The sequence below is a fragment of the Giraffa tippelskirchi genome, chromosome 3 (genome assembly GCF_054371585.1).
Source record: "Giraffa tippelskirchi isolate mGirTip1 chromosome 3, T2T-mGirTip1v1.2.pri, whole genome shotgun sequence".
NCBI classification, from domain to species: Eukaryota; Metazoa; Chordata; class Mammalia; order Artiodactyla; family Giraffidae; genus Giraffa; species Giraffa tippelskirchi.
In genome coordinates this window covers 107,195,143-107,216,336 of record NC_137277.1, presented here as the reverse complement: position 1 = coordinate 107,216,336, position 21,194 = coordinate 107,195,143, and the positions used below count along the sequence as shown (strand labels likewise).

General features: G+C 38.0%; 1 protein-coding gene across 9 annotated transcripts in view; it reads left to right on the top strand.

Annotated features, from left to right (window-relative positions):
* LOC145542948 (uncharacterized) overlaps nucleotides 1-13,856 on the top strand; it is a 564,353-nt gene extending 550,497 nt beyond the window's left edge. For all 9 annotated transcript variants that reach the window (XR_014080291.1, XR_014080298.1, XR_014080299.1 and 6 more), the window contains 2 exons: nucleotides 13,429-13,546; nucleotides 13,736-13,856. The gene's annotated coding sequence lies outside the window, so the exon portion shown is untranslated. The remainder of the gene's footprint in view (nucleotides 1-13,428; nucleotides 13,547-13,735) is intronic.
* Nucleotides 13,857-21,194: the final 7,338 nt, after the last annotated feature.

Sequence of the window (21,194 nt, the reverse complement as noted above, 5' to 3'; positions counted from 1 at the left end):
GTTTAGCCATTACCAATATGTTATTTCTTTTTCAAAAATATTTATTTTATTTCACTCCTGGATGTGTCAGGTCTTAGTTGTCTTAGTTGTATCAGTGCTGTAGTTGCAGCACACAGGCTTAGTTGCCCTGAGGCACGTGGGATCTTAGTTCCCTGACCAGGGATCAAATCCACATCCCCTACACAGCAAGGCAGATTCTTAGCCACTGAATCACCAGGGAAGGCCCATCAGAATGTTACTTCTAATTAAGCACTTTGGAACAAAGGAAATGTCTACCAGGTAATTCTATGGACCAAGTAGGTTTACTTTTTATAAATCTGGTGCCAGGACTCCATTTATTATCTGGCTGCTTCAGGACCCCACTCTAACAGAGGGGCCAGAATGACACTGTACTTTCTTGAATATCAGTGTCTACTTGAGTACTGAGTTCAACTGTCTTCAAAATGTTTGAATAATTCCCTTTCCCAGTAAGTGGTTATTGGAGTAAATAGCTATAAGTTCCTTTGTACAAACTGGGAAATCCTTTTCATCTATACTTACCCTAACATTCAAGATCCTTCTTCATTTATACTGAGCCTCTCTCTCTCAATGGAGTTCAGATATTATAATTGGCTAAGGTCTGGAACCTAAGCAAGGGGTCTGTGACTTTTTCTTGGGGAGACTGGGCTCAGCCTCCTGATCATTCATCTTTGATTCCAACTGACTAAACAATTACAGATTGTTTAAGCAACATCCTTCTATTTTGCCACTTGAAGCACAATGTTTTATGAACCATCTCCATACTTTGTGAACTTGCCATTTATTATAATTGCTACACTTATCTTCTGATAGTTAAGTATTAGATGGAACCAGCTGTCCTCAGTTATTTGTGTTTCAATCATCTCAATGCTACTAGAGAACCCAGGTCTATAACAGCATCTCCAATAGTCAATCCTGGAATATGACTGTGGAGACTGCCATAACCGAGTTCCTGAAGCATGTTGATACCCTCTTCGCCAGGCTTCCCAAGTGGCACAGTGGTAAAGAATCTGCCTGCCAATACAGGAGATGCAAGAGTCTTGAGTCTGATCCCTGGGCTAGGAAGATCCCCTGGAGTAGGAAATGGCAACCTGCTCCAGTATTCTTGCCTTGAAAATTCCATGGACAGAGGAGCCTGGTGGCCTATATTCCAAGGGGCCACAAAAAGGCGGACATGACTGAGCGACTGAACACACACATCCCTTGCCAGTCTATAAGAAGAAAGAATAGGTCAGTTCTAACTAGGAGCCTTTAAGTGCCCAGAGAAATAAGATTTCATTATTTTGGAGTGCATCAAACTCAGATTTTCCCAGTTCAAGTCTCAGAATTCTATTCCTTCCTAATCAGGACTTGACTTATAATAATGCTTGGGTTTGAAAAGACAGCCTTCTTTAGAGTTCTACATACTATCTAAATAATTAAATACTGAAGTTTTTCATAATCATTTTTTATCCTTTGGCTACAAGAGGATATGCTGTCTATGCTGTCCAAGAGGCCTTTGGTCTTTCACACTTTTACTTAAATTTTGAATAATCATTCTCAACCTGTCATTATCTTTCTCTAATTAATAGATAGCACTCAGCAACTATAATTTAATTCCTTAATACATACAATTAGTACTTCTCTACCTCATAAATACCTTAGATATTGGACCATTCAGTCCATTTCCTTCCATCAGTGTCACATTCCAGCTTATAATTGCATCATGATAGAAGGCGAAGGGCTATCAGTGATGGAGTTTTTATTGTCAGCCAGCTGGTAGGTGATGGAGACCTCAAAGCCCATTTTACACTTGGCTTTCTTGGGGCAGACCTGGCATCAATTGTCTTAGATTGGATTCCCTGGAAAAAGATGGAGACTTCATGCTGGGCTACTGTCTCAGAGTTGTCCTGAATCCAGGCATCAGCTAGTTACTGGATGTGGGCTTACCCATGCATAACCTTGGAAGAAGCATCTTCCTTAGGCCAAAGAGAATGCCCAATAAGGGGACACAGCTGGCAGCAATCAACAACCTACATTCCTAGCTGCTGAAAGAATGAGAGCCTCAGTCTTCAAGACAAGAGGTGACAATTGCAAGCTCATTTTCTAACTTTGTATTTCTTCTCCGCTATTCCTTAATTTTGTTGTTGTTGTTGTTGGAAGAAATTCATACAGCGCACTCAAACATACACATGAGGTCATACATACAAACACACATGCACATACAGCAAGCAAATAACAAAGAAAAAGAAAAGTTGTGCTACTTTATCTTTGACTATAAGACATTTTATTCATTTTCATTTCAACTGCCAGTTCTTTTTTCAATTCTTTCTCAGTTTTAATGATTACAATTCCCAACCAATGAAAGTTATAATTTTATTCATGGTTTACAGGCCCCTGGTTACATACCTGGATTAAGTGTTACTCAGTCTTGTCCGACTGCAATCACATGGACTGTAGCCTGCAGCCTGCCATGCTCCTCTGTCCATGAAATTCTCCAGGCAAGAATTGTGGAGCGGATTGCTGTTTCCTTCTCTAGGGGGTCTTCCTGACCCAGGGATCAAACCCAGGTCTCCCACACAGCAGGCAGATTCTTTACTGTCTGAGCCCTACCTGGACTAGGTGAAATATTTTTTAATACACTTCTCATTCTGAGACTTCCCTGGTAGTCGTGTTTAAGAATGCAGGGGACACAGGTTCACTCCCTGGTTGGGAAACTAGGATCGCACATGCCTTGGGGCAACTAAACCTGTGTGCCACAACTAGAGAGTCCCAACAGCACAACTAGTGACATCCTTACACTCTAGACTCCTGTGCTCCACAACAAGCGAAGCCCATGCACTGCAACAAGAAGGCCCCATGCTGCAACTAGAGACAAGCCCCTCCATGCCACAGCTAAGACCCAGTGGGGCCAAAATAAATAATAACAATAATAGACTTCTCATTCTGAAATAATCATAGACGCATATGCAGCTGTAGGAAATAATGCAGAGATCCTATGTTTCATTTACCCAGGTTCAGCCAATGGTAACATCTCTCAAAACTACAATGTGATACCTCAACTAGGACATTGATATTAACAGTCAAATAGAACATTTCTATCACCACAAGCATCCCTCATGGTGTCCTATTGCACCCACACCCACTTCCCTCCCACCCCTGACTCTTTCTTAACAACCCTGGCAAACACAAATCTGTTCTCCATTCCAATAACTTTATCATTTCAAGGATGTTATGGAAATGGTATCATACAGTACATAATCTTTTGGGATTGGCTTTTTTTTTCACCCATCATAATTCTCTGAAGAACAATTCAGGTTGTTGTGTACTATAGTCTATTTCTTTTTATTGGTATATACAATTCTATGGTAGAAATATACCACACTTTAATCATTCACCCACTTAAAAGAGTTTCAAGTTGTTGCCAGTTTGGAGCTATTATGAATAAAGCTGTTATAAACATTCATGTACAAGTTTTTGTGTGACCATAAAATTTCATTTCTCTGAGATAAAAGACAAGGAGTGGAATTGCTGACTCATAGGTAGCTCTAAGTTTGTTTTTTTTTAAAAACTGCAATATTCTTCAGAGGGACTATTCCATTTTACATTCCCATAAGTAATGTACGAATAACCAAGTTTCTCTGCATCCTTTGCCAGCATTTGGTTGAGTTTTTCCAGACCATGAATACAAGCATGAACATGGTCAGATGAGATCTATTTAGATCTTTGATTTCTTTCATCAGCATTTTGCAGTTTTCAGCTTCAATATCTGTACATGTATTGTTATGTTTGCACTTAAGTATTCCATTATTTTTTGAATGACGGTAAATTACAGTGTATTGTTTAATTTCATTTTTTCCCAAAACTCTTATATTTATTTTTACACAAATTTTTAAAAATTAACTTTATTGGTGTACAGTTGCTTTACAATGTTGTGTTAGTTTCTACTGTACAGCAAAATGAATCAGCTATGTGCATGCATGCTCAGTCTCTTCAGTAGTGTCCGACTCTTTGCAACCCTATGGACTATAGCCAGCCAGGCTCCTCTGTCCATGGGACTCTCCAGGCAAATATGCTGGAGTGAGTTTCCATGGCCTCCTCCAGGGGATCTTCCTGACCCAGGGATCAAACCTGTGTCTGCTGTGTCTCATGCATTGCAGGCAGATTTCTTACAGCTGAGCCACCAGTGAAGCACATATACATATATCCCCTCCCTTTTGGACTTGCCTTTTCATTTAGGTCACCACAGTGTGTTAAGTAGAGTTCCCTGTGCTATACCATGATTCATATTAGTTATCTATTCTATAAATAACATCAATAGTGAATATGTGTCAGTCCTAATCTCCCACTCATCTTCCCTTCCGCTTTGGTATTCATATATTTGTTCTCTACGTCTGTGTCTCTATTTTTTCTTTACAGACATGATCATCTATACCATTTTTCTAGATTCCACATGTATGCGTTAATACACAAATATATTTGTTTTTCTCCTTCTGAGTTACTAACTGTATTTTTAATGTTGGTGCTTGTAAACTCATTGCTAATATATAGAAATATAATTGATTTTTGTATGTTAGTCATATATCCTGAGACATTGCTCAACTAATTTATTAGTTGGAGGAGGTATATATACATGGTTTTAGAAGATACACACACACATATATACACACACACATGTATATACACATAGAAGTTATATATACACGTGCACGCATACTTTGAGATTTGCTAAATCTGATCCATAAGCCGTTTATGTCCTTTTCTTATCTTGATGTGTTTGCCAGAATTTTAGTATTATGTTGAATAAGAAAGGTATAAATGAATATCCTTGTCTTGTTTCTGATTTTAGAGGAAAGCATTGACTCATTCACATTGTACATGATGTTTGTTACCTGTATGATTCTTGAAGATGTTCTTTATTAAGTTAAAGTAATTCTCTTCTACTCCTATTTTTCTGCATGGTTTGGATTATAGCTCAAATGCTACAAATTCTTGCTGTTCTAATTGAGGGTTAGTAGATTTTCTTGAATGAATGTTTCTCTATTTGCTATATGCCTTTACTTATTTTCTGAAAAACTTTCATCAGTTAAATTGTTATTTTTCTAGGAGAGGGTTCACAGGCAGTTCCATCCTTCCCATCCTTGAATTGCATTTTGCTATGTTTTCCTGAGTGGGGAAGAAAGGGAAGAATTTATCACTTCATTCCTTTAATAACACATGGAAATTTGTTACTAGAGTAAACTTGCAGTATCATGTATATGATGTGCAATATATTTAGGACTTCTAAGATAAGCAATAAGTTATAAAAGATTTTAAGCAAAGAAAGGGCAGAATTTTAACCACCATGACTGTGGCAGTTCCTGTAACTGCCTCAAGAGTATGAGATTGATAATAAGATTGGGAACAAGGGAACAGATTAAGAGAAGACCAAAATTGAATCAGATGTCTTATCAGCTCTCTCATTCGCAGCTTGTCCAGGAGGCAAAGGTATTACAAATGTATCCATAAAGACTAATGTATCCATTAGAATGATGACATTTAAATGGAAAAGAGGAGATGGGAGAAGATATTGTGAAAAATTCTATAGGTTTGACAATGGATTGGATGGGGAAAGGGTAGAGAAATTAAAAATCAAATGTTATAGTTAGTTCCTAAGGCAAAAAGCCTACGCCATTTGCAGAAACAGGAAATTTAGAAAAAGGCTCTGGTTTGCCAGGGAAGCTAGTGGATTTGGATATTAGTCATGATAAAGATCAAATGCCATTACTCCATAAGAAAGGTCTGGACCTATCAGGCAATTGTCAATTTATATCTAGATTTTAGGAGAGCAGTTATTGCTAATGAAGCTGTGAGTGTGGATTAAATTACTGAAATAGAATTGATAGACATATGAGGGTTGGGAACTTCCTGGAAGACTTGAAAATAAAGAAATAAAGAGGAGACAGGAAATAGTGAAGAAAGCTACAAAAGAGTAGTTAGTAGTAAAAAATGGAGACAAGAGAATAGTCTTCATCACCCTTACAACTTAATTGACTGTGTATTGATAGTCTCTAGTTTCTTAATGGCTCAGTAATTCTTCTAAAATCTCATGCCCAAAATCAGTTTGGTTCAGAATAGACGGAGCTAATGGCTGCATCACTGAATTATTATACACAAAAGGATTTTATTGCTTCCATAAGATCTGGTGATCTATTGCTATGCCTTTATATAGAAAATAAAATTCAGCATTAATACACTGGGAAACTTCCAGTCTGCCTTCCTTCTATATTTTTCTATGCCCCATCCACATATTTAAAGCTAAGATGCCTACATCTTTGCCTAAAGGTCAATGAACTTTTAGTGAAAGGATACACTAAGCTTAATTATCATGATATATGCTTAAATGAGCTTTTTTACTTTGGTGCCCAAGATGCATTCTAGTTTATAATACTTGGTGTTTTGACTACCCATTTGTTTCTATTGCCTTCCTTCATCTCCGGATATATCAACTCCTACAGGTACAACCAGTTCAGCATGGTTTACTCTCACGGTGAAAGAATCATCACATTTCATAACTTGACATAATGAAAGCAATAGCTAGTATTTATTAAGCATTTGGGCTTCCCTGGTGGTTCAGTAGTAAAAAAAAAAAAAATCTGCCTGCAGCACCTGCAATGCAGGAGGTGCAGTTTCAATCCCTGGGTCAGGAAGATCCCCTGGAGAAGGAAAATGGCAACCCACTACAGTATTCTTGCCAGGGACATCTCATGGACAAAGGAGCCTGGCTGGCTACAGTTCATGGGGGTCACAAAGAGTCAGACAAGACTTAGCAACTAAACACAGACACACATTAAGCACTTAGCAAATACTAAATGCCATACTTAAGGTTTTAATGTATCACTCTTTCGATCTTTACATACACTTAGTGGTAGACTGTGGCTCAGATCATGAACTGCTTATTGCCAAATTCAGACTTAAATTGAAGAAAGTACGGAAAACCACTAGTCCATTCAGGTATGACCTAGATCAAATCCCTTATGAGTATACAGTGGAAGTGACAAATAGATTTAAGGGACTAGACGTGATAGACAGAGTGCCTGATGAACTATGGACAGAGGTTCATGACATTGTACAGGAGACAGGGATCAAGAAAATCCCCATGGAAAAGAAATGAAAGCAAAATGGCTGTCTGAAGAGGACTTACAGATAGCTGGGAAGAGAAGAGAAGCGAAAAGCAAAGGAGAAAAGGAAAGATATTCCCATGTGAATGCAGAGTTCCAAAGAATAGCAAGGAGAGATAAGAAAGCCTTCCTCAGCGATCAGTGCAAACAAATAGAGGAAAACAACAGATTGGGAAAGACTAGAGATCTCTTCAAGAAAATCAGAGATACCAAAGGAACATTTCATGCAAAGATAGGCTCGATAAAGGACAGAAATGGTATGGACCTAACAGAAGCAGAAGATATTAAGAAGAGATGGCAAGAATACAGAGAAGAACTGTACAAAAAAGATCTTCATGACCCAGATAATCACGATGGTGTGATCACTCACCTAGAGCCAGACATCCTGGAATGTGAAGTCAAGTGGGCCTTAGAAAGCATCACTACGAACAAAGCTAGTGGAGGTGATGGAGTTCCAGTTGAGCTATTTCAAATCCTCAAAGGTGATGCTGTGAAAGTGCTGCACTCGATATGCCAGCAAATTTGGAAAATTCAGCAGTGGCCACAGGACTGGAAAAGGTCAGTTTTCATTCCAATCCCAAAGAAAGGCAATGCCAAAGAATGCTCAAACTACAGCACAATTGCACTCATCTCACATGCTAGTAAAGTAATGCTCAAAATTCTCCAAGCCAGGCGTCAGCAATATGTGAACCATGAACTTCCAGATGTTCAAGCTGGTTTTAGAAAAGGCAGAGGAACCAGAGATCAAATTGCCAACATCCGCTGGATCATCGAAAAAGCAAGAGAGTTCCAGAAAAACATCTATTTCTGCTTTATTGACTATGCCAAAGCCTTTGACTGTGTGGATCACAATAAACTGTGGAAAATTCTGAAAGAGATGGGAATACCAGACCATCTGACCTGTCTCTTGAGAAACCTGTATGCAGGTCAGGAAGCAACAGTTAGAACTGGACATGGAACAACAGACTGGTTCCAAATAGGAAAAGGAGTAGGTCAAGGCTGTATATTGTCACCCTGCTTATTTAACTTCTATGCAGAGTACATCATGAGAAACGCTGGGCTGGAAGAAACACAAGCTGGAATCAAGATTGCCGGGAGAAATATCAATAACCTCAGATATGCGGAGGGCACCACCCTTATGACAGAGAGTGAAGAAGAACTAAAGAGCCTCTTGATGAAGGTGAAGGAGGAGAGTGAAAAAGTTGGCTTAAAGCTCAAAGTTCAGAAAACTAAGATCATGGCATCTGGTCCCATCACTCCATGGGAAATAGATGGGGAAACAGTGGAAACAGTGTCAGATTTTATTTTTTTGGGCTCCAGAATCACTGCTGATGGTGATTGCAGCCATGAAACTAAAAGACGCTTACTCCTTGGAAGGAAGGTTATGGCCAACCTAGATAGCATATTTAAAAGCAGAGACATTACTTTGCCAACAAAAGTCCGTCTAGTCAAGGCTATGGTTTTTCCAGTGGTCATGTATGGTTGTGAGAGTTGGACGGTGAAGAAAGCTGAGCGCCGAAGAATTGATGCTTTTGAACTGTGGTGTTGGAGAAGACTCTTGAGAGTCTCTTGGACTGCAAGGAGATCCAATCAATCCATCCTAAAAGAGATCAATCCTGGGTGTTCATTGGAAGGTCTGATGTTGAAGCTGAAACTCCAATCCTTTGGCCACCTCATGCGAAGTGTTGACTCATTGGAAAAGACCCTGATGCTGGGTAGGATTGGGTGTGGGATGAGAAGGGGATGACAGGATGAGATGGTTGGATGGCATCACTGACTCGATGGACATGGGTTTGGGTAGACTCCTGGAGTTGGTTATGGACAGAGAGTCCTGGCGTGCTGCAATTCATGGGGTCACAAAGAGTCGGACACGACTGAGCGACTGAACTGAACTGAGTGGTAGGTACGCATGTTACACATGAAGCAAAGGGGAATGTAGTGACTTGTTCTGAGTCACACAGTCAGTGCCTGTGACAGAAACAGGCTTCAGGCCACACAGTCTGATTCCAGAGCTAGACTTATCCTTTTCATTCACCATCAAAATCTCCAATTATCAGAGCCAACATTTTCCTTATCTTTTCCAATAGATTTTTAGGTAAAAAATCAAAGAAAGCATCCTCACTTTCTCAGATCTTAAATACTGGAGATATTACAGTATAAAATTATAAAGTATATTTTATAAAAAGGTAAAATTATAGTATAAAAACTATGAAATATAGATTATTATAAATAATAATAAATAAATTATTAGTAATAATATATAAATAAATATATTATTATATTATAAAAATATATAAGTCAAATACTATTCCATTGTGAAGTGACATCTATCAACTTGAAAAATCTGCAGTAGTAGTAGTAGTAGTAGACAATACAATCTAAGAACTATTAAAAGAAAAGGTAGTTTACGAATGGATTTGGAAAAAAGTATCATCTGAAAAGCAAGCCTGTCTTTCATTAATGCTTTTTTCTTTGTAAAATAATTGTCACCCTTTATATTTCCTTTCCCTTTGCTGAAGTCTTTCACTGGTTGTTTAATCGCAATAGAACTGGTCTCCAAGTCTCAACTGTTCAGTCACTTAAATAAATATTATTGGGCTGGAAAGGCACAGCAGTAGGCTGTAAGAGATGCCGGTGCAGGACTGAGAGTATGAATCCACACAGCATGATGGACAGGGTGCTGTTCAAATATCTCATCTCACTGCACCTTTCAGACAGCAGTTTCACAAGAAGAGCTGGGGCCCCAAACCTTAGGACTTTTCATAAGAAAGGAGAATGCACACTCCAAGTTCAAACACTCCAGATTTGATAGACATCCTTATTTAAATTAAACATTTGGCACAAGCTCCAGTTCAAGATCCAGCTGGTAATGGTAAGACTGGAAGTGGTATTGGAAACACTTGTTAGATTTTTAAATAGGCGTTACAGCTGCCAGTTGAAAAGGAACAGGCACGCCCATTCATATGTTTAAAGCAGGGAAGGCTATACTGAAATAAGTGTTAATTGTTAGTGCGGGAAAAATATGTTAAAGCACTTGAAATTAGCACTTAAAGTTTGAGTCTTTGGCCCATGTTATTTAGTCAGTTGCTACAATAAACCTTTATGTATTTTTGTTGTGGAGATTCAGCCAAAGTGCTCTGTTTTGCCTCTTATGTGCCCTTCGGCTTTGTGAATAAGAAATGCACCAAGATAAACCTTGAAACATATTTAAATCCAATTCTGTGATTCACAGTGGAAAGGGTACAAGGAGCGAATCTGGTAAAATGAAGTGTTATTTATGGAAAAATGGATTTAAATACATGAAACTATTCCATGGCAGGATGGAAGCCCTTCTTAGATTGTGGTCTGGCAGTTACACAAGCAAACCAATTGTGAGAAAAGCCTATATTTGGGGGCTGAACTGGGAGAATATGTATTTATCTCTCTTCTCCTTGTTAATTATAGGACTGTTCAGATGGGAGGGAACGAATTTGCCTCAGTGATTCTTATTTCAATTTTTAAGCCAAATTTTATGTTGGGTGCAGAGAGCTGGTGGGTTGTCTTGATTTCCAGGGATATGAGAAAAGGTTTGCTATTAATATGTTACTGGTCCCTTTTCTCACTGTAGCAACATAGTCCAATACAAGAAGTTGGGCAAGTGGAAGCTCTTTTCATCTATGAGAATGACCTTGAGTCCCCTCTCACTTGAAATCTGAGGAAGAATTAGACTCATTCATGAGAGTCATGTATTTAATCAGGTTGTAAAAATAATACTTACTAGTGGACTGCTAGAAAGAGGCTATGAATGATTGGGCCCCTAATTAAAAGTATGATTTTAAAAATTTGCCCCTTGGGAGCTATTTATTTTTGTAACCATTTTGCAATATTTCCATCCTCAGGAATTTGCCTTTAATTTTTAAGTTGGAAAAAAAATGCAAAACATTGAAACCAGATATTCAATCATATCTGGACAGGTTGTGCATAGATGTCTCATGAAAATTATTACAGAGCTGAAAGACAAAAATGAAATCAAGGGAGAAACCAGTATGATCTCTTAATGGAATATGGAAGAGCAGAACAGGGCTCTTGAAAGATACATAGTAGCTATTAGCTAATTGATTAATTAGCTTATTAATTCTTATAGGGTCAAGGAATTTGCAAATGATGCTTAAATTCTTCTTCAAAAGCTCTGCTGTCTTGCTTGTCAGGACACAATTTATATTAAAAATAGTGACCATGATTCTAAAATATCATAGGCTAGTCCAAATCACATAGATCAGCTTAAGGAAAATACATTGTTTTATAAATAGATCACTTATCTTCCCTAATCTTTTGTGCTTCCTTTCTTTGATTCATTTTTTAAATTTTCCATTATCGTGTTTCCAGCTTATATATATCAGGGCTAGGAAGTAACCTTATTTAAACATGTGCACACAGGTTGATATCCCTCAGCCTATGGGGAACATTGAAGGTGGCACTGAAATTAGAGGATATGATTAGGAGCAGCTCAAACACAAAAGTATAATCTACCTTTTCTCAGTGTTCACCCTTCTGTAGGAATAAATGAAGTCAGATTCACAATAGTAATTCAATCATTACTGTCTTTACTAATGTGAGACTTCTAGATCTCTGTAAAGTCACTTCCACGTATTTTGAGGTATCTTCAGGGGACACTGCTCACAAAAATGAAGACTGGCCAACAGCCAATATTCCATTTCTTAGCGCCCTCAAAAATGAGCTAAAACTGAATAACAGTGTTTTGTGATGATGTATAATGTTTTTTTTCCATTTTTTGCCATATCTATGAAATACTTCTCAGGAGAACAGCTCTGCCATGTGACTTGCAGTCTCAGGTTTATGCTAATAGGGTTACCATAAATTGGTCTCTGGTCAATCATCTTGCTTGTGCCATGTTGGTCTGACTCGGGATACTTCCTGGTGGCATGTGCATCTCTCAGACAAGATGGATTCCAGCACAAAGTTTTCTGGGAGGGTGGCAGTACATATTATGGGCTGGACTCCTTCCTCTTTTTGGCCCTTCCTGAATTCTTCCAGCTGGCAGTAACTTGTCAATTGCATGTTCCTTTCCAGAACCTCTTGTGAGGTAACTGCCAGTGGTTATTATCCCACCTGGTTAGGGTGGGTGGTTTCAGGCAATGGTTCCCTAAGAGAACCGTGAACAGTAACACACCATAATGCTATCTGATGGAATGAGCTAAAGACCACATTTAATAGAATATGCTTTCATCTGCTAACATTTCCCAGTCTTCCCACGAGGGGAAGAACTAGCAGGTGTTGTGCTGGTCTGCTGAGACACCTGAGCGGGCACACACTGAAGGTCAACTTTACAGTCTATCAAGCTGTGGGTAGTGTGTGAGGAGGAGCATTTGTTTTATTCTCCTCTCATATCAACAAAAGGGTCTAATCATGTCCCTCTAAGCAAGGGGAGAAAAAAAAAAACTTGGAACGCATCAGTGCTCTTTGGATCACTTGACAGTGCATGAATTATCAACATATATGAAATTATTCATTTATGCAAAACTATAATTTGTATAGCCTCTTATTCAGCATGAATACTTCCCCTGTGTGCCAAACATACACAGTTGTAACTTCATTAGAGTAAGTATTCAAGGCAGGGATATCTAACCTCTAATTTCCTTCCCTGTCACACACACACGCACACAGAAATTGCAAGAGAACATCCAGATTTCCTCATTATGGGCACTTTTGTTAAAAGCAGTAACCAAAATGTGAGAAATACACAACATTCACCTCACAGGATATTTGTAATAGTATGAGTGGAATGGAGACTCCACAGCAACACCTGAAGGCTAGGTCATCTCTTGAAAATGTCAGGAATAGCACATTTCTTTTAAAAATGTTATAATGTAACAACAGAGCAAAGTGAAGGAACAGAAATAGATGTGTTTGTTTTAAATATCTGTTCACATTTTAGGCAATCCCACTATGGAAAATATTGTGATAGAATTATATTCTGCTTCTTGATTATCCCACAAATTTGATATTAATTAGCTCATTGTTTTGCAAGTTTCACCAAAAAAGAAAAGTGAAATAATGGTATAATTAAAAGAACTGACTTCACAATTATCTGAATCATTCTGATATTAAAGGAAGAAAATGGAAGGAAGGAGAGAAAGGAAATAAACAAAAAGAAAACAAAAATCTCCCATCTTATTGGACTAAATAAGACCAAGAGTATTAATAAATGGCTTTTTTAAAGGCAAATTCTTACGTGCCTAAAAATAATACTTATTTCTGTGCTTTTTTCCAGAGATGGTGGCATGGAAGACCACAGGTGATGGGTACAAAAGAAGTGCCAGTTTTGGAGTGGTGGTGGTGGTTGTTGGCAAGCTTTCCAACTGTCTTTCTGGACAGACACAAAGGAAAGGGTAATCAGAGCCAAAACTATTCAATCACAAAGATTCATTAGTGTCTGAATATGGAACTCCAGCAACACAGGCCTTTGTGGAGTGGGCAAATGCAGGCATACTCTCTACTTCCTTTTCCCTCCTACCTAATGTTTACTCCAACTCTGAAGTGAGAACCATTATATTGATTTTTATTATTATTTTTTTCAGCAAAGGCAAGAGAATGGATTCCCAGGCAAGCTGAGCAAGAGATTTAACCCTACACTTATTCTTCAAGAAGAAAGAAATCTTTCTTTCAAATCACAGGGAAATAAAGGCAAAGAAAGGAATAGATATGACTCAGATGAGTGAGTGCTTGCTAAGTCACTTCAGTTGTGTCCAACTCATTGTGACTCTACAGACCAGAGCCTGCCAGGCTCCTCTGTCCATGCGATTCTCCAGGCAAGAATACTGGAGTGGGTTGCCATGCCCTCATCCAGGGGATCTTCCCAATCCAGGAATTGAACCTGTGTCTCTCATGTCTCCTGCATTGGCAGGCAGGTTCTTAACCACTAGTGCCACCTGGGGAGCCCTATGACTCAGATAGAAATGAATAAATATATACCATACGAACAGTAACTAAAAGGAGTCTGAAGTAGCTATGCTAATTCCAGACAAAACTGGCTTCAGAACAAGGAACATTTTTAGGGATAAGAAGGAAAATTACATAATGATAAGGAAACATTACATAGTAATAATGTCCAAAAAGACATAACAATTCTAAATGTATATAAATGTAGCAAGGAACACCAGGATAAATGAAGCGAAACTTACAGAACTGAATGGAGAAATAGACAAATCCACCATTATAGTTAGAGCCTTAAATCCCCCCTCTGTCAGTAACTGATATGTCGAACAGGCAGAAAATCAATAATAACATAGTTGACCTGAAAAGCACTATCAACCAATTTGATATAATTAACATTTATGGAATACTCCATCCAACAGAGTCATAATAAATATTTTCCTTAAATTCACTTAAAACATTTGCCAGGACTACACTTTGATCCATAAAATACAGCTTAGCAAGTTCAAAAGAACAGAAATCATAAAAATGGAACTAAAATAGAAATCAGTAACAGAAAGATAACTGGAAAGCTCCAAAATGTTTAGAAATTTAAAAACACAGTTTTAAATATTTATGTATTTATTTGGCTGCACCAAGTCTTAGTTGTGACACACAGGATCTTCTTCATTGCAGCATGCAGAATCTTTGGTTGCAGCATGTGGGATCTAGTTCCTCAACCAGGGATCAAACCTATAGGCCCCCTGCTCTGAGAGCAGAGTCTTAGCCGCTGGACCACCATGGAAGTCCTCGAAACACACAGTTAAATAACAGATGGGTCAAAAAATAAATCTCAAAATACATTTTTAAATGTTTTTAATTAAATAAAAGTGAAGATACAGGTTATCAGAATTTGTGGAATAAAGCAAAATCAGTGGAAAGTGGGAAATTTGTAGCTTTAAATACATCAAATAACTTAGATGAAATGGTCAATTCTTTGGTCAAAACTCATACAAGAGGAAACAGATAATTTGAGTAGCCTTGGAAAATGCAAAAGTATAAAGATGGTAATAAATCACTTGTTGCATTTATCAAAACTCAGATTTCATAGTAAATCAAGTGAGCCTTAATGTATGCAAATAAAAAAATAATTTAGGAGGCTGAAAAATCTCACAGTGGAATGCAGCTTGTAAAAGATAAATCTAACTGCGTTACAAAGATATTAATTACAGTCATTGAAGGCAGAAAGTAGTACGTCAACACTGAATATCATCACCCTGCTTATTTAACTTATATACAGAGTACACTACGTGAAATGTGGGACTGGATGAAGCACAAGCTGGAATCAAGATTGCAGGGGAAATATCAATAATCTCAGATTTGCAGATGACATTACCCTTATGGCAGAAAGCAAAGAGGAACTAAAGAGCCTCTCGATGAAGGTGAAAGAGGAAAGTGAAAAAGTTGGCTTAAAACGCAACATTCAAAAAACTAAGATCATGGCATCTCATTCCATCACTTCATGGCAAATAGATGGGGAAACAAAGGAAATAGATGGGGAAACAATGGAAATGGTGACAGACTTTATTTTCTTGGCTCCAAAATCACTGCAGATGGTGACTGCAGCTATGAAATTGAAAGAGGCTTGCTCCTTGGAAGAAAAGCTATGACCAACCTAGACAGTATATTATAAAGCACAGACCTTCCTTTGCCTACAAAGGTCCATTTAATCAAAGCTATGGTTTTTCCAGTAGTCATGTATATGTGAGAGCTGGACCATAAATAAAGCTGATACCAAAGAACTGATGCTTTTGAACTGTGTTGGAGAAGACTCTTGAGAGTCCCTTGGACTACAAGGAGATCTAACCAGTCAATCCTCAAGGAAATAGCCCTGAATATTCATTGGAAGGACTGATGCTGGAGCTGAATATCCAATACTTTGGCCACCTGATGTTAAGAACTGACTCATTAGAAAAGACCCTGATGCTGAGGAAGATTGAAGGCAGGAGGAGAAAGGGATGACAGAGGATGAGATGGTTGGATGGCATCACTGACTCAGTGGAAATGAGTTTGAGCAAGCTCCAGAGTTGGTGATGGGCAGGGAAGCCTGTCATGCTGCAGTCCATGGGGTTGCAAAGAGTCCGATACAACTGAGTGACTGAACTGAACTGAACTGATGAAGGCAGAGGAAGAAAAAGATGCTAGGCTTCGCTGGTGACTCAGTGGTAAAGAATCAACCTGCCAATGCAGGAGACATGGGTTCAATCCTTGATCTGAAGATTCCACTTGCTGCAGAACAACTAAGCCCATGCACCACAACTATTGAGCCTGTGCTCTAGAGCCTGGAAACTGTAACTACTGGGCCCACACTCCACAGCTACTGAAGACCGAGTGCTCTAGAGTCCATGCTCCAAAGAGAGAGAAGCCATTGCAGTGAAAAGTGTGAGCACCACAACTGGAGAGTAACCCCCACTTACCACAATTAGAGGAGAGCCCGAACAGCAACAAAGACTCAGCACAGACAAAAACAAAGAAAGAAAAAAATTCTTAAAAGAAGAAAAAGATGCTGACCTAAGTAACTCTGGAAGTGGGTAGAGTCTGTTCGAATAAAGGCCAAAAGAACAGTATGTAAGTGTTGCAGTTGATAAAATTGTTTCTCATAGAAATTGGATTGTGGGTGGCTGGAGTTGGGGGTGGGCGTCCCACGGTTGTAGTGGGAGATTATAGTAAGTGGAGGAGGCTAAAATAATTCATGTAGTGGTAATGGTTAGATTTGGAAACCATTGTATGAATTCATGCTTAGCTTAAAATAGATACATATGGTTACATAAGGAGATACAGATTTGTATACTTACAGGAATTACCACACTCATGCATTTCCTTGCTCTGTCAAAGGCGATGACTTACAATAATACACCAATAGCAACAAGCGCACCTGGGGCTTCCATGGTTTCTAATATCAATTCCCTATGAGAAGAACCAGGTTCCTTACAGAAACGGCAATTATAGAACTGGAGTAAGAAATGCAAAGGAGCCCAGAGCACTCTGCTGTGTCAGAAAGTAGGAAAGTACTCACACACACACACACACACACACACACACGATGGTAGTATGTCAAGGAGATCAAGCACCAACTGAAAAACCTCCCAGCTGACAAAATTGAAATAAATTGAGCAAAAAAGAAAAAAAGTGTTTTGGATTATAACCCAAAGGATAGAATAATTTTCTAGTCAATACTGATATAAATAAATGACAAAAAATGAAAACACAAATCTTCCATTCAGAAGAACTCCACATAATTTACATAGATGTTCTACACTCACAGAAGTGAGCACAAGTCCCCTACTCCAGGGTGGGTTGTGCTTAATGATTTCCTTGCAAAGACTACAGAAAGGGGAATAAAGAAGATAACAGTGGAGAAACCCAACAAATACTATCTTAGACAGGTGGTCAAGGAGAGTGTTTTTGTTGTTGTTTTAATCTTTGATCATGCAGGGAATGGGTGTGAGGTATATGGAAATAGCACAGATTATCTTCACAATATTTTGTAAATCTGAAACTTCTTTAAAACAAAGTTTATTTTTATAAATTACTATTGGAGCTGTACTTTGTCTTTAAAGTGTTTTGAGACTGAAGTAGTTCATAGTCACTGAAGAAAAAGTATAAAATGATTTTGAGGTCAAAAGAAAATAATCACTAAAAGTTACTCAAAAATAACCATTATTAACATTTTAGAGTAGTGTTTTTTTGACTTCTACATATTTTTTTTCCAAAATTACAACCATCACATATGTACCATTTTGAACTTCTTTATCTACATAAAAGAATGTTTTGAATATCAATTCAAATGATAGAAATAGACAACTTTGCTATAATTTTTATACGTGACAATGTCTTCTGTTATGCTTTTGTATTATAATTCATTTAACCAATTCCCCTATTGAAAGATTATTTAAGATAAAAGATTTTCCTTCAAACACTTTGTAAGCATATTAATTAATTTTCATAGGTTGAAATCCTGAAAGTGGATTTGTTCAGTTAAAGGATAGGTTCTTTTTAAAGGCTCTATATACATATTGCTACATTTTCCTATAGAATGCCCATGCAATTTTATATGCTTCTCAGCAGTATAAAGGCATGCACTTTTCTTTATACTCTCCAAAACTTAAGATTATGTATTTAAAATTAAAATAAATATCTGCCAATCTAAAAGAAAAAAATTGGTATCTTGTTATTTTAGTTTGCATTTCTTTGGCTGCTAATGAGATTGAAGCTGTATTCATGTATCCACTGGTCATTTTCATTTCTTTTGTGAATCATCTCTTTATAGCATTTGTTAATAAGAGTAATGTTGTTATAACTGTGCTAGAATACAAAATACATCAGTATTTTTCTCAGTTTGGTTTAAATGTTCCCCTGCGTTGCTCCCTTTCTTTCCTTCCTTTCTTTTCTTTCTTTCTGTAATAAAGTGAATTACATCAAGCATTTGCTTTACAGTTACATTTTAGAATTCATGCCTAGAAAAGCCCCTCAATCCTAAGAATATAAATATTCACTTAAATATTGTTTATAAATTTAGACCTCTAACCCATTTTTGTTATTATTTATTTTGAGATAAAGATAAAACTTTTTTTTCAAGAAAGTATTAACTTCTTTTCAAGAAAGTAGTAACAACCCCAACACTCCTCATTCAGTTGAAAATGCCACTGTTATCATTCTTTAAATACTGGAATGCATTTGTTTCTGTTATTTGGTCTACAGTGTTTCTTTGATTTCAACACCCATTCTAGCACATTCAACACTCTTCATTTGTTGTTTTCATTTTGATGACTAAGTTGATAACATCCTGGATCTCTTTTGCTGCTTTGCAAAGCTCAATAACCTTGAGAATGTACAGATTTCAGGAAGTCTTTTCTTCTTTGACTACCTCCTGGGAGGAAGGGGGACATGGAATTCACTCATCTGAGGAGAAGTTTCAGTGTCAAATGCTCTGGCTTTGTTTTTGTGAAAGAGGACATAATTTCATGACCCATGATTTTCCATATGTTAATTCCATTTAAAAGACAAGCAACTTAGTGACCTGTATGTTCAGATGTTAACACATATTAAGTGCAATGGATTCTTCTGTTTTAGGCTGTAAGCTTAATGACAAAGAGGTCAAGAAGGATTAGGCTGTGCACCAGTCTGCCCCCCATCTACTGCAGTTGCACAGGACAGCCTCACAAAATAGGTCGAGAGCATTCTCACTCCTTCAAAAAATACAACCTCTCCAGTTAACATCTATGCTACACTGCTATGAAAGCAAGCTCCCTGGGTGGAAAAAGTGCTTTCTACCAGGACCCTCCACTATCTTTTAACATTTCTGAGAACGCTACTTCTTCTTCTGCAAAAAAAAGACTTGATTGATAACAGAAGTACTTTCTTTTTGAGGGTTTGGGTCACCAGTTAGAGTTTTATTCATGAGTTTGCTTAATAAAATTATGAAAATTCCAGGGATTTAAAAGTTAAGCAGTCCCAATTGACCCATCTGATCCACAATAAGGTTGGATGCATGGGCAAGAACAGTTTCATTTTTTTAAATCTTACCTTTTTGTTTGCTCTATGTTTTCCAAGAAAGCAGCAATTTATGTTTCAGTTTGATGCTTGCATTCTTGACATTTACATGTTTCTCTACAAATAAAATGATTTAGTGGCTAAAAGCCTGCACTCTAAAGCCAGATTGCCTGGATTCAAATTCTGGATTTACTACTGCTATGAATAATTATGTAAAACTGGGAAAGACAGAAGGATCACAATGATTTTATAGCATCATACTGAAGCTTCATTGAAGAGGCCCTTTTTAAAAGTCTTCATTTAATTAACTAGAAGATGCACGTGACTTTTGGGATCTCATTTTTTTCAACCAGAGATTGAATCTGGGCCACAGCAGTGAAAGACCCAAATCCTAACCGCTGGGAACCAGGGAGTTCCCAAGACCCTTTACATTTGATGAATTAGTGAGGAAGGCAAAAAATTTTTGTTTGTGTAGGTGTATTCAATGATACTTGGCATGCATGCACAGTCACATCCGACTCTTTGCAATCCCACCAGGCTCCTCTGTCCATGAAATTTTCCAGGCAAGAATACTTTAGGGGGTTGCCACTTCCTATTCCAGGGGAATCTTCCCGACCCAGTAATTGAACCCATGTCTCCTGTGTCTGCTGCATTGGCAGGTGAATTCTTTACCACTGAGCCACCAGGGAAGCCCCTTATTCACTGATACTTGTCCTATTAGAAATTCAAAGTAAATAAATTTTAAAGTGTTTATTTTTCAGTTCATGTAAAATAAAATTTCAGGGTTTATGCAAATATCTAAAACGAACCTAACATCCCCCAGTAAACCCTGGGCATCTTGCACTTCCTTCAATATAGAAAGCAAAGTAAAGCCAAGGGACAGCAACATCTCTACACACGGTGAATTTTTCCCAAGGGCAAATGCTCCCTGTAAAATGAGCCACAGACCCAGCTGAGGTGACTCAAAGGGGTTTTGTTTTTGGACAGCTCTCCCCTGTAAGTCCCGCTTTGTTCCTGTGGACTCAGATATTTGCCAGTTATTGGGTAAATGCAAAACATCTGACTACGATAGAAATAAGCCTTCCATGGAGTCATGCAGACCCAGCCAAAATTTAGTCGAGAGTGCAGTGAACATGAAATCTGAAGAGCCTTTGCCAACAAACTCCTGAGTCCAGGCTGAAATGTTTGCTTGTATTGATATTCATTAAAATAGATGGAATGCAAACCAGGGACAAACTAGTATTTGAAAGCCACCAGGAGTTTTTTTCGTTTTTGTTTTCCCTTTGCTTGAGGTGGAGGGAAGTTAGAGAATTTTAAATTATTAAAGCTGGAGAAGGAACATTTTCATTCTGTGGTTGAAATAGGATTATTTCTAGGTTAGATATCTTCTTCTTTCCAGGAGGCATCACTGTAGCCAGTCTTTAGCCATGGAGATGGAAAGACTTCGTGCCTAAGGAAACAGACGCAAAGGCAGGGGCTGCAGGCTGAGATGGTATTCTGTTATTTGATGTAAACGGCTATCTTGGCCTTTGTTGGGATGTGTCTGACTGTGTCTAGGTACTCTTTCTTTTT